This window comes from Simochromis diagramma, unplaced genomic scaffold, assembly GCF_900408965.1.
Source record: "Simochromis diagramma unplaced genomic scaffold, fSimDia1.1 OVJJ01000293.1, whole genome shotgun sequence".
In the NCBI taxonomy this organism is placed as follows: domain Eukaryota; kingdom Metazoa; phylum Chordata; class Actinopteri; order Cichliformes; family Cichlidae; genus Simochromis; species Simochromis diagramma.
In genome coordinates, this window is record NW_024386801.1 from 17,688,059 (window position 1) to 17,715,910 (window position 27,852).

Consider the following 27,852-nt stretch of genomic DNA (forward strand, 5'->3'; position numbering starts at 1 on the left):
TGCACTAGCCTGGCAACTGCTAGACTGTTGGAGCTGCACCAATATTATTTTTTCTCTCTGACAAGCGTACACATCCATTCTCTTTGTTTCAGTCTTTGCTTCAACCAGTGTAAAGCTAACCTGCCTAAAGTGTTTTGCTGTATTGTACTGAAATCTGCTATTATTAGGCAGCTAACATATAAACTGACATATTCAGTCCTACAGTCCTGCAAATCGGAAACTTTATTGGTTGGTTCTTGTATAAATAATTTTGACAGCGTGTCATAAGCTATATTAAACATGTCCGTTTGGTGTACAGATAGTGAAAGTAATGGTTCTGAGCAGCAGTTTCAGCACATTGATGAAGTGCTTTCAAAGAGCAGCAAATGAAGTTCGGGCTTCACTTATTGCCTCCTTTCCTCAGATTTTCTCTGCTCATCCAGGGATTTAAAGTGATGCCCTTCAAGCATTTCTCAGAGTTATCTAAGTACTGGCTCCTTAAATAACAGTAGTATCCAAGACTAATTTATTCACTTAGTCAAGGGTCCTGCTGCTATGTAACAAGTTTCTCTACAATTATCTTTGGTTAAAAAAATAGAACAAAAATAATTACATTACAGGCCCACTAATATGGATTCATGTTACTTTTGTGGCAACAGTGGTTTAAGCCGTGTCCTGTAGATGTAGATGAGCGTGCACACAAGTGTTGGTACACGGCAGCCTTGTTTCAATTTCTCAAGCAAGTCCACTCCAAGTTATGGCTGACTCGCTCCCCAGTTCTGACCAAATTTCAGCTCGTTTTCAGCAATGCGATGCTGCCAAAATGACTTCACAGTCCGTATCTCCAGTTTTAAGGAGTTTTTCCAGGAAGCATGCCTCTCATTAGCTGCCCAATTGAACTTGTGTCCTAAGTACAGCCAACCATTCATTTTACTGCACAACTGAGATGCAATTTTTCACCTCTCTTTGTTAACTTAAAAATCAGCTTCAGTCCCCATTACATCTCCTCTGGCATTAATGAGCTGAAATAAACATTAATGATCTCATTGGAAATGGAGAAGTTCCAAAGAAGCATCAGCAATATCACTAGCTGGATCTTACAGTGTCTTTATGAGGGATGTTTATGTTCACAAGTACTGACTCCAAGAAGGCAGGTCAAACAAAAAGATGGATTTTCACAGCAACCTGTGAATCCTACGGTGGCCCTGAGAGGCCAAACGGACTGCAACTTCAGAAAACACTTGCAAAAAGAAAAATGCAGCAAAAAGAAAAACGCTGCAAAAAGAAAGACGCTGCACTGCAACTTCAAGAAAAACGCTGCACTGCAAAAAGAAAAACGTTGTAAAAAGAAAGACGCTGCAAAAAGAAAGACGCTGCACTGCAACTTCAAGAAAAACGCTGCACTGCAAAAAGAAATACGCTGCAAAAGCACACAAAGCACAACGGAAATAGGAAAAAAGACAACGGAAATGTTCCTGGGGAGACAATAACCCGACGGACCAGTTGCACGAACCAAAACAAGCTGTCTTTTTTTTTTTTTTTTTTTACCAAAACAAGCTGTCTGTCACTACCCGATCCGTACCGGAAACCCGATCAGTCACCCGCATGCGCAGGGGTTTTCTTCTTCTTCTGTTCGTTTAATGGCAGTTTACTCCCCAGTGTACGAGGATACCGCCACCTGCTGACTGAGCTAGTGAACCCTATTGTAAACTGAATTAGCGTCATCACAAACGTGTGTTACATTTGATTTAGTGATAATCGAGTGTGTTTATGCTTGTCTGTGTGGAGAGGATTGTTGGAATAGTGATGATGATGTCCGCTATCACTGTCAATTGCCAGTAAACACTTCATCTGGCTGATGAACCTTCACGTGACATATTATAAAGTATGTATTATTAACTCTGTCATTAGGCACCATTCTTCTTATTTGACGGTGCTGTTGTTCAATAGGGGAACGCTCTCTGTTGAGGAGAAAAGAAAAACTTTGTTGCGGTTACGGATTATCCATTGTTTAAATGTCCCGGTAGTCAAAAAGGCTGTTGAGAAATGCTAGGCGCTAAATGGGTGCTAACCGTGTCATTCAAATATATTGAATGTCGCAATGTTGGCAAAGAGAGGAAGTGACGTAAGATTTGCGCATGCGGGGTACCGTGCAACTGGTCCGTCGGGTTATTGTCTCCCCAGGAACATTTCCGTTGTCTTTTTTCCTATTTCCGTTGTGCTTTGTGTGCTTTTGCAGCGCTTTTCTTTTTGCAGCGTTTTTCTTTTTGCAGTGCAGCGTTTTTCTTGAAGTTGCAGTGCAGCGTCTTTCTTTTTGTAGCATTTTTCTTTTTGAAGTGCAGTGTTTTTCTTGAAGTTGCAGTGCAGCATCTTTCTTTTTGCAGCGTTTTCCTTTTTGCAGCATTTTTCTTTTTGCAAGTGTTTTCTGAAGTTGCAGTCCGTTTGGCCTCTCAGGGCCACCGTAGAATCCCATTAAAAAGACACACGTTTCACATAAAAGGATGAATGGCCGAACATTAAAAGCAACCAGTTTAGGATTTATTAGCTAAAAAGATTTGTGTGTCTTAAGTGCACTAATTTGGTTACACACCAGTAAGAGATAAATCATTCAACTGATGTTGACATGACCTGCAGAGCAGGCAACAGGGAGAAAACAGCCACTAAGAAAATACAACTCAGACACAGCTAAGTAAAAACAAAGCTCAATTACAGGCTTAACTATAAGAGTTATGTTCCAACAAATGAGCAGTACTGAGAGACATGGTATGTAACCTACAGAATGTTCAATAGTCACTTTCACAATCTAAACAAGTTACAGAGCCAACAATATGCAGACCACCAAGGAAGCCAGACAACAGAAAGGAGCAGAGAGGAAGCACAGGCCTCAGTTTATCCACATAATTTCAACCGCAGCTTTATCACAACTGATCCGGAATACCAGCAAATTTAACATCCCGTGACTGCCTTTCATCCTTTATGATTTACTGCAGCATTGAAGATTAACATTAATGAATGTAAATATAAATTTGACAGTCAAGAAATAACATTATTCTAGCTAACTGCAGACAATGGAAGTGTTAACATAAATCATAACATAAAACATTAAAAAAAAAACCTTACATGAAAAAAGGCTGATATTGCCTTTCATCCAACCCTCGCATAAGAGAGAGAACGAAACAGCAACATGGAAAAGATCACAAACAGGAAGACGCAAAAAACAGAGGATTTACGTCTAACAGCATTAAATCGTTGTTGAATATATGAAAACCCTGTTTTTACATGTGTCAACTGCAAAAACACTTTAACAGGCAAAACACTAAGACTCACTGGCTGACAAACAACCGTACTGAACTCTACGTAAAAATATTGTGTACGGTGCAATGATTAACTAAAGGGAAATGAATGGCTTTTACTGTGCATCTCCTTTATGGGATTCACGATGCATCAAGGCCCCATTCATGTGGATGTAACTCAAGATGGACTGGGTGTAATGGACTGAGTCCACTTGTAATGTGCTAAACGGCCAGACGGCTCACTCTCTCTGTGAGTTTTGCAGCTGCTACTCTGTGTTTGTGTGAAACTGTCTGCTGCAGCTGGTCTGCTCGCATGAAGACAAGACGAGTTGGTGAGGCACTCGCACAGCTTTGAAAGAATGACAATAACAATGTGTATAAATAACACAGATACTGATCCAGAAGCTGCAATCTCCAGGGATGTGTATGTGTGTGTGGGGAGGATGATAATAATAAAAATGTAAAAAAAAAAGAAATTCCAGTTTCTCTAATGGCCACTTGAAGCTGAATGACCAACTTCAACAATGTAAAATAACATGTTTACTGCCTTGTACAGAAAACTGTTTTGGTCTTTACAGCCAATAATAACTCCATAACAACTCATTCAAAGCCACAACTCATCCACCTGGTTACTTTTAAGACCTAAAATTAGGGGCGTGGCTACTTTGAGTGACGGCTGACGATTTACGAGCTCATCCATGAAGTAGCAAAGCTGTGGATTTAGTGTACTAGTATTATTTCACCCACAATCTCTTATTAGCAACTATCTGTGAGTGGTTAGCTTGTTAGTTTTGATACCTTAGCCCTCCACACTTTGATTCAAACATTGGCTTTACATTCAGCTTTTAGAAACAGTCTGTGTGTGATCCTAGACTAGACTGCGACAGTGCCATGCCTCTAGTCTAATGAGTTGTGGCATCGGCAACAATTCAAGCTTCCACTGGGATTTTGTTGGTTTTTTTTTTTTTGTTTTATGCTGGAAAAACAGACAGTTGTGTCCATGTTTCACAGATGTATCTGAGCTTTAAATAAATGGTAGGACACAATCAGGTATTTTCGTGTGTTCTTTGACATAATAAACATAATGCAAGCAGGAGAAAAACTGCACCAAAAACTGCATTTTCAAATCATTAATTGTGAAAACTCAATCTCTAAGAACATGATTTACTTGCAACGTGAGCACACATTTTATTCGAAAATTTACTCAGGAGTTTCTTCAAAGCTAAAGTCTTCACCAGACAGTAAACATGGGCCACATGAGCCCTTTAGTGGTAGGTGCTGACAAATAGATATGAGCAGTGTGACAAGTTCACCTCATTATGAGCTCACCTCCCATTGCTTACTTAGTGACAGATTTGACTAGGAACAGTCGATGCAAAACGAAATGACAGTGTCCAAACAAAGTCCTCACTGCAAGTAGCAAGGCTCAGTCATTATCTCTTAGCAGTTCCAACTGTCTCAAGTCTCAGTTGCTGTTGTTTACCTTCAATATAGCCACTGGTGACAGGACTAAAGTATTCCAAGTTAGCTGTCAATGTCAGCAGGTTGCTTTTCTATAACAAACGTTTGAGTGTTCCCCCCAAATAAAGCACAATTTTTTCTGATTCTTGTATAACTATTTTTTATGTTTTTAATTCATAACTACTAATTATATTTTTGTATTTTATTTTTTTTTGTTCCTATGGGAAAAAGTCAAAACACTGACAATGAAAATTGTAAATCAGTGAATTAATTACACTGGAATATTAGTCAATTGAAATCTGTAGAAAACTGAAACAAACAGAATAAATTCAGGAGAGAAAAGTAATACAAAAAAAAAACAAGCAAACAAGCCAAAAAAGCAAAAGCACAAGACAAAAACACAGAAAAGGAGACAAAAAACAAAAGGGGAGAAGAAAAAAATGAAGCCAACAACATTCCAGTGCAGTGTTTGGTATTGTGCAAGCTCTGGGAGAGTAGCTGCAGTCTGGCCTGGGAAAGAGCCACTGCAGGTCCCCTTGGGAGACCAACCCGCTGGCCTCCAGACAAACACCAGTGGAGTGGCAGAGCAGACATAGCCAGATGTGTGGGAGTGCACAATACAAACAAAAAGAACACATGCATTTAATGGCACGCACACGCACACACACACAAATATACACCCACGTCCACTCACATCCACTAAATTCTATTGTAAATAAATAAAGCTGAGGGGTTTTTTTCTTTTAAAATAAAAAAGGGAATCATAAAAAAATATGACTATGATTAGCTATTTGGAAATTGTTAAACAGAAGTAAAATTAATTGTGCAAGAAAGCTGCTGATTATCATAAAAGCTGTGAAAAAACAAATAATGACTCAGAACAGCCAGACCAGCAGGAAGCTGCTATGTACATACAGCACATGAAGCTTACATAGAAGACTGTAACTGTTTTACTCTAATGCACTAGGGCCAAATAAATATTAATTAATGTTGTTAAATATTATGTGTTCATGTTATGTGCTTCAAGTAGAATACAGAAAAGATACACACCCCTAACCATCTAAAACTAATAGCAATAACTTCAAGAGGTCATTGAACATTGTTAATATAGATACGGCTGCTTCTGTATCACTAATTGACTGCTTTCACATAGTTGTACTTCCAGAACTTCTACCTGATCACATGAATTCTGAACTGGAAAAATTCTTCTTAGCTTATGGAAAAATTCAGCAGTATGAATTTTGTATGCAAGTTCCATATGAGATTCATACTATTTCTCTGTATAATCCCAGTGGAGGCAAAACAATAGAGGACAATGAAAAATAAATTTATCTCATTGACTTTTCACTTGTGCTCATCAACAATTAAATATGTTTTTATATTTATCTTTGTTTAATCAATGTCTAAGGGCCAGCTGAGACTGAAAAGGTACAAAAATGTAAACTTAAATTTCACATAGTGCTTCTACAAAAAATGCACAAAAAATTAAAGCCTGAATCAGTTGCACACAAGCGTAACACTGCAGCTGATTTCTATTAACACAAAAATCCGCTGTAGGTCTATAAATAACAAGCGTCGCATTGGATGATTTCTCCGTTTCACCCACACTGCCACACCAACACACACATATTCTCTCATACTCACTCACACTCTCCACACTCTGGTGTAAAACTGATACAGTTATTAGCCAGGGGCAGGCTGGCGATAACTGTGGAGAGCTCATGAAGGCTTTCTTTCCCCCTCTGACTAAAATGCTCCGCCTGCTTCCACTACCTCCACCGTGTGAAACAGAGGCTTGTTGGCACCAGGAAGCAGTGAGGGTAGTATCGTGCTGAGAGCTGGATATCCCTCGGGTGCTAGTGGGGGGGGGGTGAACAGCAATCTGTTGGGATCACAGCAAATTCTTTTGGCTTCAAGACTGTAACATCACACTTACACATGCTTGCTAAAAGTGCCTTCAATAGTTGCAGCATTTTGTGGCAAGGCGAGTAGTGAGAGGCAGACAGGCAGCCACACAGCCCCTCCCTGGCTAGCAGGTGAACTCATTTGCAGTAGCACAACTATGGAGTCTTATTTGTGTCGAAATAGGCGCAGAAGACAAAACACAATAATGAGCAATTCATTTCACAGCTGCAGGTATTCAAATTCAACAATCTGCACGCGTACAACTCAGCACAGCTCAGCACAAAGACGCATCACACATTCGAGGGGGTGCTGTGGCAGATTCACACTCACGCAGGCGGCTCTAATCTCAAAGATGAATTCTGCTTGCTCGACTCAATCTGACTTTTGGTAGCTTGGAGGGTAGAGTCCAAAGGAAGAAGGGCTTAATGTGATTGGTGGCTTTCAAAGCAGTGACACTGCAAGTTCTGTGATTGACAGGTTCAATTTACAGTGTTAAACCAAGTTACACTGTGGAAGTAAATTCAGTGCTATTTTAACCCGTATAAGAATCTGCCGAAATAGCTATCATCAGATATTACCACTGCTACATAGCAACTATCACTGGATTACCTTGGTGCTGCAAAAACCTTGAGGATTCAAAGCCAAGTCATGCAGCCTCTTCCCTCCTGTCCCATTACTCTGCTACAAAATTCTGAAACTAGTAAGAAACTTTGAAACCAGGTCAGTAAAGCTTTCATTTCAACAGCCACTTCTGAGGCTGCATTGAACAGCAGCTGGCTTTTTTTATGCCTGGCACTTCTTCTACTCTCCACTTGTCCAGTTTCCTAAGTTTAAAAAAAAGCAAACTACACACTGCACAGTATGCCGAGATATACCAAGTTTTCGATAATTTCAGTACATCTTTGGCACCTTGTTGGCATAAAAATGCTGTGTTATACCTGTCAAACTATGTTCTCTGACATTTTTCATAGATTAAACAGCAGGAATGGGAATTAATCTATTTTAGTGACAGGCTGGTAGTAACAAAGGATACAAACTGGTTCTTTCTGAAGTTGCCTGTTATGTGTAGACAAAACACTGAACAGTCAGGTGCTATTGCTCAAGACCACTTTCAAAAAAATTATAAAAACGACTGAATCATTGGAAGAGAAATGTAAAGAAATGAGGGATGCCATCAAAGCTTCTAGAGAGTACTGTATGTCCTTTTCAACTGCTTTCAAAAGCAGCTAGATGTTATACGCAATACATCTGTTAAACTCTTTCTGTGGCATCCCCATTAAAAAACAGTAATTAATAATAACTACTAAATATTCTGGTGATACAATTGTGTGAGACAAATACTAACAAAAAAGGAGGAAGATATAAAAAAGCTTACATAAAGTACATATACATTACATGTATGTAAAATACAGCACTGATTAAAAATGGTTACTCTTGCGCAACTTGCCTATCCAGGCTTTAGTCTTTCTGGAGGACAAGCATTTCCATGTATAGGCTGAATATATAGGAAGCTCCAAGAGACAGAAACAGCCTCAAGACAGAACTGAAGCTCCTGGAAAAAATGTGTCCTACTTTCTTCAAAGAACAATCGCCTGTTTCTTCTACAGCGCTCAACTCTGGGAGAAATGAGAAGTGGGGGACAGATTTGATAACAGCTCCCAATTACCATCAATAAAAAGAAACTGTGTTTCTTTGAGTGAAGAAATTCTCCCTCTCTCTTCCCATGGTGGTTTTGGACTGTGTTAGGCTGATGGTAATGGGGGCCAGGCTTATTTCACTAATGATTTAACCATGCCTTTGTCTGTTTCTCTGCCTGCTAACTGTGTCCTCTGGAGAACGGCTAAGCTAATCCAAAAATCTGGCTTCAGTTTAGAAAGCACTCACAGCTGTTTTCATGTGTTGTGTGAAATCCAGAAGTATTTTTGAGGTGACAGACATTGGTGCAGAAAATAAATAAATTAAAAGAAAAAAAAAATCAGGAAAGTAAAAGTTAGAGAAAGAAAAGAGAAAATATATCTCTGATCAATTTTATCATTTTCAACATTTTCTAGCTTTTGAGGGACAGAGACCTTCGTTTTTTGCAATGTGAGCAATAATCTCTTTCTGTAGCTTTGAGGATGGTGATAAGGCGCGGGCCAAGAAATGATGTTGGCATCTAGAGCTTGGAAGAGAATACCACATCATCCAATTAAACTGAACATAACACCATCCCAGCTCTCAACTGCCAAGTGCAAAACAAACTAACAGCAGCAGAAACTAATGGATGCTGGAGAAGGCGGAGGCATCAAGAGAGGGCTAATGCCATCCTGCGCCACTAACTTGTCCAGGTAAAATGCACACAGGAAAAAGACAAGAAGATCCCTATGGGTGGAAAGTTTTGAAAGAGACAGTCTGTGTTTGCTTTGTACAACACCTTTGCCTTCGCCTGAACAAGCATTTCCTCCCCCTTGCTTCCTCCGACCAGCCACGAATAGTTTGAATTGGTGCAGTGTGTGAAATTAAGCCTGACGGGTCTCATTAACAAAAGCCAGTCAGTATTTTTTTCCCCCTTGGCATAGCTGAGATTTGGAAAAAGTGTCATTTCAGCAGCAATACTGGAATTTTTGCATTTGCCACATGATTCACTTTTTCTAAGCAGATTTAGGAATTAAGGTCAACAGCAAAAATTATGAGAATTTTTTTTTACTGTGATTTCTTTTTCTGCTAAAACATGGGGAGGATATTTGTTATTTTACTTGGCTTCAAGCCCACGCCTCGTTTCAAAAAAAGGGACCCAACACAGTGCGCATGTAGCCTTAAGGTCTCAGTACAATGCACCAAATAAAAGCAAGTGTTGCAGAGAAGATAGGACTAGTGGTTCTTTGTGAAAGGTCAAGTACAGCACATGAAGTATCTATTGTCATTATCCACACAAACAGTAACATCTGTGGTGGGAGCTGTGGAGATGGAGGCACATGCAAACAGACCAGGACCTAAACCTGCTGAGACACAGCAGCACAGATGGCTGCTTTTTATCCAGCTGGCACTGAGACATATGGAAACAGAGATCATTAGTGAGGTAATAAGTGCATGACAGTGTTAGCAAAGGTAAGTTAGTCATCAACAAAAGGCTTTTAACTAGCAGAAAAAAATTGGATCAGCATGGATTACTAAGAAAAACGCTGTTTCTGAATTTAAGCACTTCCCTGATCAGTCCCGTCCTTTTGATATTTGCAGTTGGTCAAAAGACTCTGTGTGTTTTACCATCTTTAAGCTCACGTAACAGTTGTTATGAATAGATTTTTATGAGACCTTACTAAGATAATATTTTTATTGCCACAAGTCATAGATTACTCAGTTACTCTGACTCTGCTCGGATCACCTGGTTGTCGTGTTTATGGCTTTCCAAACACATGTTGTAGGGAAGTTCTCTCTGGTGGGCAAAATACACAACATCAACAGTAGCAACATGAGCTCCTAATTTTTCTTTTTAGGTGTTCATTCATCAGCTGTACTGGCATTTGTCAGCAAATAGCTAAAATCGGCCGATCTATCGGATGAGCTCTAGTGCCAAGCACAGGAAATACATACCCATGTGTTGGCAAAGGTACAGCTGTGAAAAATATGTTGAGACCAAATGAATGAATGAAAGAGAGGGTGAATCAGGAATTAACATTTAACATATATAACCCCTATAAAATCTAATGTTTACTTTGTAGGAAATCTAGTTTTCATTGTTCTTTTTCAAAACATATGCGCAAAACATAATGTCACAGAGCTGTCGGATAATCACTATTTAATTTTTACTGCAAGTATCAAACTCATCCTAAACAATATACACATTAAATACAATCAATTTACTATCAAATCAATTCAAAACTATCACAATGTTCCTCCATTTAAAAGGTAATCGGATGCATGAATGCAAAAACGAGTGGTACTGAAAGGGAAAAGTAAGCTCATCTCCCATCCAACACCGGACTAATTGAAAAAGTGTGTCTAGCACTAAAGCCAAAGATAAAAAAAAATACTGCTGCATTCATGGCTTCTGAATTTATATAGGCGGAGGAGGTGATGGCTATATTTTAAGTACTTTTTACTAGGAGATTTAATTTACCACAGGGGGGGGGAAAACAGCATACATGAGTTATTAAAGCAGAGTATTTGCATCTTCAAGTATGCCCCGAGACGATCTATATGCCTTCACTTCCTATACATGATTTCAATAATCTAATATTCCACTGCGTGCATTGACTGCTACTTCAGTTATTCAGGTCAGTTTTCACAAAGCCAGTTATGAAAGGAAAAAGTGCTACAGTAGCTGTTATAGATATCTTACATGCCATAATATGGATAGAGTATTGCACTAATAGGCAAACTGCAATGCTAGGAGCTGTAATATGACAACCAGTAAGTCATCAAGTTGTGAACAGTGGCAGCGTGTATACAGTTTCTGCTTTGAAGAGAGACAGTATTTCAGTACAAATGCAGCACAGGGAACAGAAATAGCAAAATGGTGAAAGAAAAATAAGAGACTAATCACAGGAAGACTTCAATCCGTGGGGAGAAATCAGACTCTTTGGGTATCGACTTGAAGAAGTGACAAAACAGAACCGCAAATAAAACACTGGAGAGGCACACACTACAAAGGAGAAGTCGAGACTTTGGTTTTTGATGAGTTAAAGTGTATTATTCCGTATGGGCTCACCTAACAACCAAGAAAAGTGCATGAGAAAAACACAGAGAGACAAACAGACCAACACACTCATTCTCAGACAAACCAGAAGCAAACTCACAGTGCAATGAATCAAGCAGCACCACTGCCAGCCATGGAGTCCCAGTTGGTGAAGCAGAGAACAGCTACTGCTGGAACCTGCAGATGACAGAGACACAGAAGGCAGAGAAGGACAAGATAAACAAAATGCACGACAGTGTGACGAAGGGAATAATAAGGGGTGGGCGACGGGAAGGGAAGACAGACAAAGTCAAACAAAGATGGAGGAAAAGAAGGGGAGAGAGCATTTTGTTGCTTTGCCTAAAGCAGATCTCTAAACATTGAGGCTCGTTTTCAGAGCAAGTCATTGTTCTGGCAGTGTTACAGAGCAGATATCAGATTTACTGGTACACTGATCACCCAGGCAAAGTCATCCAAAAGCCATAGACGACAATCTATTAAACAAATGAAGAAAACACAGTGAATATCAACTCATTTGAGTTTCAAGTCGCCCCGATGGCTTGTTCTTAGCATCAGTCTCTCGTGTTTATCCTACAGTTGGACGAACACTTTTCAATCAATCTTCTTGTTAAACAGTACAAAAAAGTATGTTGTTGGCATTAAGCTAACCTGTTTTACTGGGGTTTTACAGATATACTGTATGTACTTGACTTTGTAAGCGCTTCAACATGCATGTACAAGTTCATCAAAATATTAAAACTGTGGAATCATTTTTCACTGTTATGATTATTTATGTAGTTTACAATAAAGCTCTTACATACTTTTTCCTTTCTCCACGCACCTTGAACTGAATATGATACCTCCATTTCTTCATTCTAACGTCCCTATTTAATTGTACAATCTGTTCAAGGTGTTGTATTAGGTGCAATATATGTGGCTGTACTATTTGTTGCTATGCGACTAAGGAAAATTTAGGAAAATAATGCAAAAGCATCCCCCCGTATTAAGAATTCAATCACTATAAACCGCTCTGCACCAATGCATCCGAGGACAATGCGTCTCTTTTAGGAGGATAAAAATAACAGCAGTCATCTCAGGGGCTCCGCTTTTTTTGTTCATTTATTCACTTTACAATGGAAAAAAAAGATCTGTCAAAAATTGAATGAGGAGACAAGATGGAGAAAATATCCTCAGATGTTATGCTGTGAAAAAACTGCTAGCATGTTTGGTATCAGAGGCAAACCTTTGAGGTCACACTACTTTGAACTTAGATGTTTTTCCAGAATCATAACTGCAGAAACCTCTGAATTGTTTCTACTATGAGGTTCAGTACAACAAAAGACACTGGCAAACTTCAGTTTGCTCACTTGTTAGAAAAAAAGCCCAAAAGTTACGACCCAAACTGCTGCATGGGTCTGGGAGTTGAAATGTGGTTCACATATTTCTGCCCATTACCAGAGTCAGGATGTCAAATTAAATAATCCAGCAGACTCATTTTAGAAAAGACTTGGTCACAACTACTTTTGTTTGTTTACTACTTTTGTGGTCTTTTTCTCCCTTGTGTTACGCTGTCTCTGGTACTGACTGCATTACTGGAGATAGACCAGATGACTGCAATTAGTCTGGTAAGTAAAATAGAAAAACAAAACAGATGGAATTTGCAGGGATTCAACTTTCAGTCAATCCCATGAATTTTGGGTCAGCCGGCAGCCAATCAGTTATGTCATGTCTGCATGTAAAACAGCTAGAGACAGTCCAGTAAAAGAATAAATTTCAACAAATCTCCAGGCTTTCGGAAAGACATTTAAAGCTCTTCTTTGGATGTTGGCTGCCTTTTGTTCTGTTCTCTATGCACACGATCCCGCACGTCTTCAATAATATTGACGTCCGGGCTCTGGGGAGCCCAATCCATGACTGATAGTGTTCCACTGTGAGTTTTTCTATCCAGATAGTGTTTTACTGCATTGGCAGTGTGTTTGGCTTGTCAAGATATGCCAAGTTTATAGTTAATAGCTGCTTGGGAATTCATCTGTTTGGGAATTCATTTAGTAATTTTTGTCATTTTAACAAAAGAAACGGGAACAAATTGTTGGTTTTTGTAACAGGCAGTCGGTAACAAAGTGTCTAAACATACAACACTGGTTGATGCCTTGAAGTCTGGGTCTCTTTTATATTTCAATGACTCACAGGAAAGTAGCGGAAGATGGCCCTGGAGAACTACTGCTCAAGACCGCCTTAAAAATGACATGAAGTCTGGTTAATTAATTGAAAGCAAAATATAAAGAAAACAGGGGTGACTCTAGATTTTTGCATAGTAGTACATATTGAGCATCTCATATGCTCATATGACCGTTGCTTGTTTTTATATCCAACATGCTGTTAAACTTCTCCTGCGTCACCACTAAACAAAGGCATCAACAAATTATTTGCTGACAGGTCAAAAGATTCTCAGTTAATCAGACTCGGATATATCTGGCACAGAACATAGTGTTTTTTTTACCTGACCGCCCAGATCCCCTTCACCTTTTTGAGCCTACAATCAAGTTCTGAAAGCACAGTTTGCTGACTCACTCTCATTAACACTGTCTGCAGCGAGGCTGGGCTACAGGTCCCATCTGAACCACTAAAAATCAGCAGGACAACAATATATATGTTGGCAGCAAGATTAAAAAAAGTGCTTAAATTATTTAATCTCAACTGTGCCATGAAGCTGGGATTAAGGCGTAAGAGGGTAATCAATTTCGGCACAACATGATGACAACTGTCAACTCTTCTGTCTTGCTCAATCACATTTCAACAGAGCCTTATGAACCACCGCACTCGTTTTGTTAAGAAAATATCCCAAACAACAACACTAGAAACTAAAGTACAAAACTGCTAGGTTTGATGGTTATGCTCCACTTAATTTAAGGGATTGCGACATAAGCCTGCATTAAAATGTAAGGCCTGTGTTTTTCTTAAATATGGTGTGTTCAATATAGTATAAGTCTGTGGTTGAGTACAAAGAAACACAGGAAGCTTTTACACAACAACATGGCTCAGTGGAACACCACAGACAAGTCGCCACTTAAATCCTGAGCTTAGCGGCACAGTTGACGCCACACGGGCTGAGAAATTTGCAACTGACACTAAACACACAGGTCAGTCCGGCTAGCAGATTCAGTCATGTGAACAGTCAGTATAAAGCATTGTATGGTCCCCGGTATCATCTTTACTCTTTTGTTCTGTCATCCGGCTCTATGTTGCCTATATTTCCATAACAACTATCCACAAGTTACTGTGCATCTTGAGCGACAGGGCTGACTGGTCTTGAGCAGATCCCCACAGTGAACAGCCAGTGCTATTCCCTATTTAGGTGAATGGTAACATAGTAAGTGAGCTAGAGCTGAAAAAAAAATTAAGAGTTCTCATATCAATCATGTAAGAAAACCCAACGGTATTTGTGTTTTTCCTCAAATGTTTTCACAGATTTTATTACAATGTCAAAGACACACCAAATAATTAGTGCAACCAGTGTACAAGCAATTACTGAAACCTGTCAGAACAGTTTTTGGTTACATTCACAGATCTTTCTTGTAAGATGTCTGCTACTGACTGGCCTTTAACCGTTGAATAAGTAACAAAAAGTATTTCTCAAGACTGCAGCTTGAAGAAAGGAAGGTCTGGAACTCTCAATATGACAGTTTCTGTGAAAAATCCTAATCTTTTCAGACTGGCTCCCTTTCAAAAGTTGTCTAAAAAGAATCACTCAAGATAAACGTGGATTTTATGAATAAAACCTCAGTGTTTAGAGGTCATTATGCAGCTGAGCTGTTCTCCTGAAGATAATGACTGATTTTCTGCCATCAGCTGATGCTCAAAGAATTTCTGATCTGGTCTTCTTAAAGAGCATGGCAGCACTTGATACAGCAGAAAGAAAGAAAAAAACCCTCCTTGTTGGCTAGCGCTCACTGAAAAGCACTGGCACAGCTCGAGATGGCTCAAGGCAAGACTTTGGGTGGGAGTTAAAATCACTGAAGTTTGGTTTTTTTGAGTCTGAAATCATTCTGTATGATTTTTTTACAAATAAAAATAAGTATTTAGACTGTTTTGCCCTGGATGTGCGCATATCAAGATGACCTCAAAACTGGAAGTCTTATCAGGTCAAAGACTACTAGATTTATTTCACAGTCCAGATCCAGCAAGCAGGAGAATGTGTTCATCATCAATTTCTTAATATTGTAGCAGTCCATGTGCAAACCATTACTCACGTCGATTATACGTGCAGTGTTTTAGCACATAACTATCAAAACGCAACTTGAGTATTTGTGGAAATCTCCACACACAGAAAAGGGTGACCCGGAACATTTCACTACTCTTTGTTCCCCCAAGTAAACTTTGTCTTCTGTAGTTTTATTCATCAAATGACTTGCAAATTGAGTAGAAAATATAGTTAATACAAAGCAAAGTTTATGACTGATTTTCTCCTTTAAGCTTTGGTGTCCCCAAATTGCTCATTTGGAGCAATTACAGGCTTGCAGACCTTTGGCATTCCAGCTGTCAATTCACCCCTGAGAAAGTTTCTCCTACACTTCCTGCAGCGCCTCCAGCCAGTTGGATTGGTTGGATGGGCTGTTCTAATGTACCATAGCATAGAGCTGTTCCCACAGCAGCTCAGCTAACGTCAAACTACAGGTCAGTGCTAGCAATTTTATTACAGGCATAATACCAGTTAACTGTTTCTTCTCTGAACAGTTTGTGTACAGTTTAAAGACACGCTGTGGGCCACAGTCCTGATGTAAGCTCTAACCAAAGGACATGGGAGTGTATTACAAAATGCCTTTGCTGTTTGAGGTCAATTTAATCTCATACAAATTTCTCACTTTACCACCACCCAAAGTCAACACGTCAACATCACCATCACCACATTTTTTTTCTGTTTCTTTAAGGTTTATAAATTCACCAGATAACAGGACATTGGACCCTTTTCTGCTTTTCACTCATCTCTATAATTTTCTTCCTAACGTCTGAGATCCTTTGCTCAAACCATGGTTGTGGCTTGCCCTGAGCTGTGGATAGCTTTAGTTTTAGCCACTTTGCCTTTGTTAGCCTCTTAAAAATGAGTTATTTAGGTGTCGGTTTAGGTCTGTTGTTATAGGCTAAAGTAAGCCCCCCCCCCCCCCACACACACACACACACAGACACACTGACAACATGTTAACGTGTGGCTGGAGAATGCTGGAAATCATCCGATTCCAGTCAATGGCCATTAAGTCAGGCATTTCTGTACTGATTAGGGACTTGTGAGAAACATTGCTGTCCTTGCTAGTTGGCACAAGAATTCTTAGTTGATTAATAAAATTAGAAAAATTAAATTAAAGGGCAACAATTGGAGGTTATTTAAAAAATATTATAATGCCACCAGACAGTAACCCAGCCATGACAAACAACTGAACTTTTCTCTGGCAGGAAGCTGTAAATGATTTCGATGGAAAAGTATGCAGGTGACAGTTATGCAAGAAGAAAGATGGGCTGCTGGTGCTAGCACTGCTAAGGTTAGCTCCACACTCCAAACTAATCTGACACTGCATGCAATGCAATACATGATATGAAGAAATGCACATTTCAGCACCTTTTAAAACACCTCTTGATTATTAAGGAATATTAATCATGTTCCTTAATAATCCTTAATAATAATCTTAAGCACACATGCAGTATTATTATGAGCAGTGTTTAATGTTCTTATTATACTGGCTTCAATTTGCAATACTTCTTTTTGATTCGTCCTTTTACTGGTGACAAAAGGAGTTTGACAGTAAATTTCCATCTTGTGCAGATAAGGTGCTTTCATGTTATAAAATAAAGGAAGCTTCCTCTGCTCAATCTTGACAGTCACATCATGTATAACATTAGCCTTTAATTCACCTGCGAGCCAGATGAAAATTTTGAGGTTGAATAACTTGTAATGCAGAGTCACTGCCCATTAAAATATATGTAAAGATATAAAGAGTCTAGAACTGTGCACAGGGATGTGGACTGAATTATAAACAAAATTACATTTCTTTGGGGTCAGGCTGTGCAACATCAGCTAAGACACAGATTTCTTCCTTAATAGAAAGAAATCTGCTAGAGGAGGACTGTGATTATCCAATACACATAGAGCAAAAATAGTGACCAATAAACCACCAAACAAACATCAATCAGACAGAATTAGCATCATGACTCTCCTCCAAACACAGCTGAGCAAGTACTTTTATTCTTCACATTCGAGCAAACGGTCATTGAATCAGTCATTTCTCCACTTCAACAGAATGCTGACTTTTTATTTAAAGTTTCATTAGAACTTCATTCATGCTAAAGAAAAAAAAAACTTTTACTACAGATGCCACTCCCAAGCAGACAGCAGAGCACTCTGATAAATACAGAGGAGGGGACCCAAGGAGCAAAAAGCTCATGCACTTTAATTTGAATTATTTAATTAATTACTGAAATTTGTTTGCAATCAGTATATTGGCACTAATATTAAAATCAATTTTACAAGATAAATTCAACACTCATACGGATCAGACAAAAAATATCAGGAAGCAGAACATTAACCTTAATTTTTGACTTGTAAAGCTTACGTTACATGAACAGAAAAATGTAAAGCAGAACAGCAATGAGACACTGAAACTGTCTTATTGTGCAACTAAGAAGGCTGCAGCTATTCCAGTGTATAAAGAGCTCTCATTAAAATGTGACCCAGCTTGTCCAAAGCCACACTTCCTTGCTTAATTAGAGGAAGAGTTTGGTCAAGCACCCAAACTCTCTTTTTTTTCCCCAAAAGCTTGACACTCAAGACGGGAGACGGTAATGATGCGCACTCTGGCTCCCTGCCTTTACTTCATCTGATCTGTCCCTTTGCTCACCCTCCTCTGTGGATCACCCTGTCCATCTGTGTTTCTGAGCACATCAGCATGCTAGCAAGCCTCTGCCATTCTGAGCAGGCAGCAACAGTTGCTGAAGCCTTGGAGGATGTGAAGAGGAGAGAGTTGGGAGTGAACAACACCAACAACAAGAAAAACTGAGAACTACTTACAAAGCAGTGGTGTTTATCCGGTCAGTGGATGAGCAGACGAGTGAGAGGGAGAGAGAGAGAGAGCTGCATAACTAATGGAGCAGAGATGAAGCCAGTGTATGAATGAGAGAGAAGGGAGGGACGCAGAGAGGAAAAGCTGGAGCGTAATGTGAGGAGCGAGGGAGGGAAGAGGTATGGGGGGGTTATGATGTGGGAGCCAAAACAGAACAGAAGAGAGGCAGAGAAAAGGAGACTGGTAGAGGAAAAAGAGAGGACACACATATGACAGTAAGAATGTAATCAGCTTGGCTTTTTACATTTAAAGAAGAGAAGGTGGAAAATAGAAAAAAATGTGTAGGGGGAAAAAAAATGAAGAGGATGACAGCTAGAGGCAAGATAGACTTGGCCTTTCCCCCTTTTCTTTGAAGAAGTAATTCATATTCAGTCCCCAATGGTCCCGTTTTCCAGGCCAGCAAAGAACTCCTCATGTTGTTCAGGAAGATGATAAAAAAGGGAAGAAATTAGAGAATGAGGCTGAGCTGGATCCTCCCAGCAGAGTTGAATTCCCAAAGAGGCCTATCAAATTCATGATGCCTCTTAACCTTTACATTTTGCAGGCAGGGACAGAGTCGAGCAGCTGTCATCTTCCCCCCCACATTGATATTGATTCCTTCATAGGCAACCTCTGGTCTGTTTTACAAATGTGATAGATGTTTCAGTAGCCAAACGGTTTGTAAAGTGAATGAGTCTAGACTGTGAAAGTGATCTCCCCACTCTAAACAAGTACTATAAAATATTAAAAGACATGAACCAGTGAAGGAAATCAGTAACGCAGAAGAGTACGACTTTTCAGTTTCCTGAGAATTTGGCGACCTCCAGTCGCCTCAGTTTCTATAAAATGTATTAATAGGTCAGTTAAATGAGCCATATTGAAACAAAATAACAACAAACAAAAAGAACTTAGGACAAAAAGTGAGGGAATCGGTATTTGACTATTTCTTTAGTGTTTATTAGATTGGAGCCTGAAGAAACACTGGCAATTTGTAGTTTATGTATTTAACAAACGCAAGCCTCAGCAGCATGTGGAAGAACCATACATAGCCACAACAGCCTGGCACCGCCTCCTCATGCTGGTCACCAGCTTGGTCAACACACGATCACGCTGCCTCCACCAAAAACTGTCACCCTATCAGTGCAGGAATGAGCATAATGGTCTCTGCGTCTTCTCTACACTTTGATCCTATGATCCGGCTGCTGTAGGCAGAATCTGGACTCGTTGCTGAGCATAACTTCCCTTCATGTTTTCAGTTTGCCGACACCACCGCAAATGGGACTGACAGTGAAGGGCAGTTGTGGCAGATTCCTACATGCTGACAGGGTGAGGAAACTGTCCTTTTCTGATGTCTCATTCTTAGGACATGCACTTTGTCTGACAGGATCCTATATGGAACTTGGAGACGGTACTAGGACTTACGCCAACAAAACAACTTGGTTTTGCAGATAATCAGCTTGAAGTTTTCCTGTGGCACAGGCCCTGTCTAGATCATAGCATGACATGCCTGGAGCAGACACCAACTGACAGCTGTAGTACGGCCCATGCTCACAGGCACCTGATTAGCAGCACCTGGGGCACCAGGAGCTCAGAACAAGAGTCGGTAGCATAATAAGCTGTTTGGGATTGGCAGAGAAGATTTGGCAAGTTTTTCATGAGTGCTACCCACATACTCAACTCTGCTGCTCAACCCATAAATGGTGGATTAGAGTACAGAGGTAGGACAGCAACTGTGTCCCAAGGTTTCAGAAGCCTACTAAAAATGTTCTGCCAAAGTATGAGCAACTTTTTTTTGTTATATTACTTGCAGTAAAACTATAGCAAACTGTCTTCCTTACATTGACTAAAAATATAATAACTTCTGATGATTCAAAGCTATGGATAATTATTCGAAGTCAAACTTGAAACCCATTTCCTCACAAGCAGTAGCCTTAAGTACATCAGGCCCTTTGGCAAAGACCTCAAACTTGATATATACATGACATACAATATCTGCATGCTTTTATTTGAAAATTCATTTCTAGGTCCAGAAAAGCGATTATCCACCCGACAGCTATGACAGGGGTGTCAAACTCATTTTAGTTTATAGGCTACATACAGTGCAATTCAATTTCAAGTGGGTTAAACCAGCACACCATTGCATAACATTTAAAAATAATATCTATATTTTTAAAGAAACTCTCTTTATAGTGTATAAAGCAGGTGATAAACAGTCTGAGAAGCTTTAAGAAAAAATAAATGCTAAGAACATGTTTCAGTTTTTCTCACATTCAATCATAATAAAGAAAATCTGTCATAACTCAAAGAAATGCATCAGCATGGCTCCTCGGCCTAACAACGTTCCTCCAAAGTACCATGGCATGCCTTGAGTAATGGAAAACTGTAAAACTGAACGTGTGTCAGACCTCTGGCTGATGAAATTAACCAATGCACCCACTGCAAAATACAGCGAAAAGTAAAAAAAATTATGCCTCAATTTTCTCCAATTATTCAACTTTGCAAGGCCATAACCACTGACTCAGCGCAGTGAACTCCCCTCAATCTTCAAGTAATACACAAAATGTCTACTCAATCAGCAAAAAGCAAACACCCACGCTAAGATCATGTTACCACTGGTTTCTCTTTAGGGGTTGTGACAAGGTAACCAGTTGCTTTTACTTCAACGTTCCTTGCCAAGTCAAATATTGTCAAAAGAATGGGAAGTCTTCAGCACGGCCATCAACACGTCAGCGACTCAAGAGTCCCAACCCATCAGTATATTCCATCGCCCAAATCCCTAGTTTGCAGTGCTGCCTCCACAGTAACTCATTTTTGTGAGACTTGCAAGACGGTTTAAATAAAATGGACGCTATGACTGTTTTAAAAGCAAAAACAGCTGAGAATTCTGACTGAACGTTCCTCACCATTTATATGATGTTTGTAAGAGAGACAGTTTCCTACCAGCTTTTTCCAGTGTTTAGTCTCAATGGCACAGCGCTACTAATTTAGCTTAAAGAGGCCATTTCCTATTGACCACAAAAGGTACTCTGCATGCAGATGTCAGTGCAGTTGGCAGCTGATGTGGTGAGGTCCACAGGGACCCATCATCTGTGCTCACATCTGGACCTTATGCCTTTTATATTCAAGGGCCAGGGTGAATTTTTAGATCAATCTAAGGACCAACAAGGGCATTGTTTGTAAAGAGAGACAAAAACTGGAACGTATTTTATGAAATTAGAACAGCTGTAGACATTTTTACAATGGGTTACAGTGTGGATGGGATTTAAGCTGTCACTGAAATATGTACTTTATGGCATGCACTTTATCATGAGATTAATAATCCGTAAATATTAAAACTGAAAGTGGAAAGGAGGAAACCCAAGTAAAACTCAGCCTTGGCAATTCTTAGGCTTTATTTCAAAGGTTGATCGCTGAAGTAATGGTGTGCAGAGAAGGCAAATAAAAAACAAAATGATAAAGCCAGGAATGGAGCCAGTAGGACAGAAGATTATAAATGAAATTGAGCCGCAGAGTTGTCAGCAATTAACCACTCTCACAAAAAAAAAGAAGAAAAAAAGGAAAAAAGGAAAAAAGAAAACAATCTGAATCGAGCAGGAGGCCTTTGAAGCCTTTAAGGTCACTGATGCTCCTCTATCTCATGCATTAGATTAAAGATATCTCTAAGAAAGTATTGCTGATCTAAGAACTAAAATATGGCTAAGAAAACACTTGGTGATATATATATTTTTTTTCAATTGCTCTTCATTGTAGCCGATAACGTCACTCGTTATCCCTTGAAAGCCTACTAGGAGTAACTTTTGAAGGTTTTTTCTGAACGTGTTCAAACACCGAGTGCTTCTATCACATTTCAGGCCTGTTTATTAAATAAAATGACTGAGCTTCCATCAGAAGTTGTCTTTGGCCATTTCATCATTATAGGTACAAGGGAGGTCATCAAATGTCATCCTGACGAATGCTTGTTCGATTAATACTTGTAAGGGAATCTGACCTGCCTTTACTGTATAAAGCTTCCAATAACCTCCTTTTTTCCTTTTCTTTCAAATGTTACAGAAACTAAAACAACAAAGTTCTCATATGCTGGATTTTTTTGTTTCTATATTTTAAAGCAGATGTACTCCCAAGTTCAGAATATCGAGTGACTCTTGAATCTAACTGTTATACTCTAAAATACTTTATAGTATAAGTTTTAAGGAACACCTCATTTCTTTACATTTTCCTTCCGAGGAGCCAGACTTTGTCATTTGCTAAAGTGCTTCTGAGCAATAGTTCTCGAGGCTTTCTGAAAGTCTATTTTTCTTTGGACATTGACTGCTTCTTCTCTCTTTTTCCATGTTTTTTTTTTTTTAAATATTTTGAGCAACTTAACTTTACCCTATGAATCATTCAAACATAAAAAAGGCACCTTATTCTCGGGATGAAACCAGTGTTGTCTCTATGTATAACAGGCAACTCGGTAATGAACCATTTTTAAATGGTATCTTTAGGCACTTTGTTTCTAGCAGGTAGCAGTTACTAGCATTGTGGGATCATCTCGACAGGGAGCCGCACAAGCGGGAGCCAACATCCAAAGAAGAGCTCTGGGATATCCTTCAAGAAGTCTGAAAAACTTTTCCTGAAGACTACCTTTAGAAACTACAAGAAAGCTTGTCAAAGAGAGTTTCGAGTGTATTGAAGTATAAGGGTGGTTCTACCAAATATGGATTTTCCAACATGTTTGAATTGTACAAAGTCTGTTTCACCTTATATGCTGCATTTCCATTTTTGTTTGCACGTTTCAGTAAATCCTGTTTTCAAATTGAAATATTAAGAAAGAAGGAGTGGTTCAAGACTTTTGCAAAGTCCTGTAAACCAGCCTGTGAGCATATTTGATGTTAAACGGTTTCCAAGAAAAATGCCTGTGGTTAGACACCATTATATGTATGGCCAACCTGCCATTAAGGTTTACCGCCTTTCATCTGCGAACATTGTGTTTGTATGTGAGGAGCTGCTACTTGCATAAATATTGCTGTCATGTGTGTATTCACACGCAAACACCGTCCTCCCCTAACAGCTGTTTTTCATCACCACCCTCGCAAGTTTGCACATCTCCCGCTTCGTCATCCTCATATATCTTCATGTTTGTGTGCGTTTATCAGAGAGACTGAAGGGGGGGGGGGGCAAAACTGGATCATCCATCGCTCTGTCCTTGACCATCAGCTGCCCAGTTTCCAGACGGAAAGACTCAAGCGATCACAGATTTGTCACTATAATGACTTCATTTTTACATGTTGTGTTGCAGCAATAAAAGAGGTGATGGATGTGAGCCATGACCCATTCTTTTTTCTCAATGGCAACTTACCCACCACCTGAATAAATCAGTTTTTTTTTTTATTGAGTTGTTGGATCATAAAGTCTATTTTAATGGCACAGTGAATAACAAGGTTTAGCTATCAATCAATAATTTCAGGGAAAAAAGAGGGAGGGGCTAAGGCATGGCTCGGCTCTGTTAGTTATGTGTACATGTTCCTCTTGAGAGCATAGAAGGAAGGGTGGACTGAATCTCATAATCTCTCTTATTTATTTTTTTGGCAATTTCTGACATTCCAGAGTCATGATTTGATGGGATTTGGTGAGGCAGTGATGTATTCCCAGGTCTGCTGAAAATTCACATCTCCATCCAATGGAGTGTGAGATGCTGTTATAGATTAGTGTGTCCCACTGCATTACAGTCTCGTCAATCAACAGTGGCAGCAAGGGGAATCTGTGGGGGTACCCACTCTGTGAATAACAGGTTCAGCTCTTTGTCTTATTGTGGTGTATTTCACCAAAGAATTCCTGTATAAAATAATTCTGTCTCAGTAAAAACATGAAGCCCTTTAGTCTTTTTTCAATCATGGCCCCAGTAAAGGTTTGAGGAATACTAAAAAAATATATAAAAGGGGGGCCAGAGTCTACTTCCTCTACTGAGAAGGCTAGAACCTTCAACCCCAGCAGGATCATGTTGCATATGATGTATTACTCCGTGGAGACGACTGTGGCCTTTCATGCAGCTGTGTGCTCAGACAGGGGGCCGTAAGTATTTGATGCCAACAGACTTTAACACATCAGGAAGGCTGGTTCTTTTCTTGGAGCTTAACTAGAGACTCTGGTGGATGTGTCTGAGGGGAGCATACTCAAGAGACTTCTCAGCATCAGGCACAATTCCTCTCATCCTATTCATGGCTCCCTGGTAAGACACAATGAACACGAGGAAAAAGACTCATCACCCTAACACTACAGGAGATGTTTTCTCCCTGTGGCTAACAGGCTCTATAATCCCTCCAATTTCTGTAGGGGGGGATTTTATAATATAACATCAGGACAGAAATAGCACTACTTTCTTGTAGTACTATAGACTAAAAAAAAGCCCAGCAGTCTTGTAGTTTATAGTATTTTAACCATCTTTTTTATTATTATTTAAAGTATCAGATTAATTGTACTGTATCCTTGCACTGAGCATGATATGGCACAGGAACTACAAGCTGAAGTGATGTTATAAGATACAAATGAATATCAACAGTCTGGTATGAATTGCAGTAACTATGGAGGAATGGAAAAATGTTCCAACCCCAGTAGAGCGAGAAGGACGAAGAAACAGTTGAGCTTCTTGGCTTGCTCTCACCCCCTGTGCTTTCCTTTCTCACTGCTGCCAGTAGGCCAGTAGGAATCTTCATTCCAGTTCTGTTCTGAGCCCATCCAGAGCCACTCCAGATAGGGAACCAGCCCAGGAGGCAAACATCTTCCAACAATGATGGACGGCGTGGATGAGATAAAGCAAGGCCACTAAGAATTCATCCAAAAACAACATGAGCGATAGGAGAACATGTATGGTATGGAGGGCGTATTTAAGCATCAGCAACAGTATTCTTTTTTCTACACTGTATGTGAAAACAGGAAAAATATGTTTCAAGTTCCACAGCTGTTTATCTGTGGCAGGAATGTCACCCTTTGGCATAGGATCACGTCAGATGACGTCTTTGAGCCGTTCTCTGCTTTTTCATAATCGCTGAAAATGTCTGCGAAAGGAAAACGCAGGGCTAAAACTCCGATCCCTGAAAACATTCCCAGCCTCACCCACCCCCTCCCTAAACCCCTGCATGTGCCTATCAGTTTGCAACATTCTTTGCTTTTCCATTCTGCTTTTCTTCTTCAGCTCCATGGATAATAATTATTAACAGGATCAAAGCATATGAAAGGGCTTCTGCATCAGAGAGGTTGAGCTTGGGGAGCTGGGTGACTAAAAGCGATAGCAGCAAAGTACTGAATTGTTTTTGCCACTATATGCAACCCTGAAAGATTTCATTAATACTTGTTTAAGTCAGAAATGGTTTAGATTTTTCTAAGGAAAATCAATTCATACTTGTGCTTTGATTCTCATGATTTGAATTATCACACCATGTCTCATATAAAATTATCTGATAATCTTAGGGAAGAGGCATTTTTTTTTCTGAACTGAGAAAATTATTATATTGCATTACATTTCATATATGCCACTAGTACATCATTTTTGAGGTAATTCAACTCCACACAAGCCACTGTACAGTAGTACTGAAAAGTAGTAAGAGCACTGAAAATTAATTGAAATGAATATTTCACATGGCCATTGGCAACAAAACCCACTGAATCCCTCGTGCTTTAAGGGGGAAGGACAGTGTTAGAAGGCAACGACTACAGATTAGCTCAGATGACACATTTCCCTGAGCAAGAGGAAGGCATCGTGTCATAAAATATTCAAGACGGGGATATTTGATAGCCTAACCTGAGTACAGAACATAAAGCTCTAAGAGTGATTAAATGGTGCAATACCAATCTGTGACCATAAAGTCAGAGTTTAAGTACGCATAAATGGGAAACAGCTTAAAACCCCATTATCTTTCAAGGAAACAATGAGAGCCTATGAGAAAAGGAGGGGGAATCCAAAGGGTACAGAGTAACTTTGAAAAGATTAAGCTAGAGGAGAGATTGTTTCAAAAATATAAATTCAATATTGTCTTAATGCATGCTTAATAATCCAGGTAAGGAAATCCCCAAAAGTTGATTCTGTTCATCTGGACGTAGCGTTTTCAGTGGGAGAAACGTTTCGTCACTCATCCAAGTGACTTCTTCAGTCTCAGCTGACTGCAGGTTTCCCCAACCTTATGAACAGTACCTCGACACAATTACTGAAACTAACACCACTGACGAACAACATGCTGTGAGGTCAGTTTCTTGATCATTAAATATGCTAAATGTCAGTGCATTGATCAACAACCACTGTTCATTGATTAAGACCATTGGCCATGAGTAGCATTAACAGAGAGATTGGAAATGGCAACACTAACAGCATTATAAGATATTGAAAGATTTAAACTTAGGCCCTCTCTGCAATTCAGAGATGGTCTCTGTACGCTGTTAAGTTCAAGAAGGATTGGCGTGATTTATACATCGGCGAAACCAAACAACCTTGGGTAATCGGATGGCACAACTCAGAAGAGCTAACTCGTCAGGCCAGGACTCTGCAGTCTATTTACACCTACAGGCCAGTGGACACTCTTTCAATGATGAGGATGTGCACATCCTGGACAGGGAGGAACGCTGGTTTGAGCGCGGAGTCAAGTAGGCCATTTACGTGAAAAGGTAAGACAATTTCTGAAGTCTTGGATGAGTGATGAAAAATTTCTCCCACTGAAAACGCTACGTCCAGATGACCAGAATCAACTTTTTGGTAAATTGAATATTAAGCATTTTCTGAAGCTTGTCTCCTCTGTCATATTACCATTGTTTACTGGAATTTGATCAATTATCTGGTTAGAAAAAATCTATACCCTCCTCTCTCACGGAATACAATACAGAATCTGCCAAATGCAATCCAATAAACATGGAAACAGTCTATCATGTCACTGCACATTCTGCAAAACACCCAAAAGTAAGTCTTGAGTGAAGGTTTATTCAAATTTTATTTAGTATATTTTTATCTCCATGTCTGGTTATAATTCACTTTCCAAAATAGTGCAGGATAAAACATTTTCCAAATCTGCGAGGTGAAGTCTGTCTGTCTGCTATTCAAGATCTCATCTGTTTTGTGTGGAAAGAAACTTGTGAAGTGTGTTAGAGCTGACTCTCAATCAAAGAGTCAGCTCAACTGCTAGAAACAGAATAGCATTAGGAATGGATATTAGCACTGATTAGCCCAATCTGATTTAATATGCATTTAAAAAGTGCAGAATCCGTACAACCCAATGCAATTCAATTACATAAAATAAATGACAATAAATAACAATGTTGCAAAAAGTATTTACATGTAGAATCAATTTCTTCCACAGGTGACAACGTTCACTAAACTTCCACAGCCATACATCTTAAAGACAGAAGTAATATCTTTCAATCAAAGACACTCTGATCAGTGACCAGAGCCTTTTTTTTTCGGTGTATCTTCTCAACAGTAATTGCGATATCTGGACAGGCTGTGAGAAAG

At 39.5% G+C, this 27,852-nt stretch overlaps 1 protein-coding gene across 4 annotated transcripts in view; it reads right to left on the minus strand.

The window, feature by feature from the left end:
* Nucleotides 1–27,852, minus strand: part of peak1 (pseudopodium-enriched atypical kinase 1) — a 107,067-nt gene that overhangs the window by 44,393 nt on the left and 34,822 nt on the right. For 2 of the 4 annotated variants that reach the window (XM_040026282.1, XM_040026283.1), the window contains exon 3: nt 11,414–11,490. The exons of 1 other annotated variant lie outside the window; for it this stretch is intronic. The gene's annotated coding sequence lies outside the window, so the exon portion shown is untranslated. Of the gene's footprint in view, nt 1–11,413; nt 11,491–18,349; nt 26,978–27,852 lie in introns of those variants that run through there. One more of the 4 variants, XM_040026285.1, reaches the window with a different exon arrangement.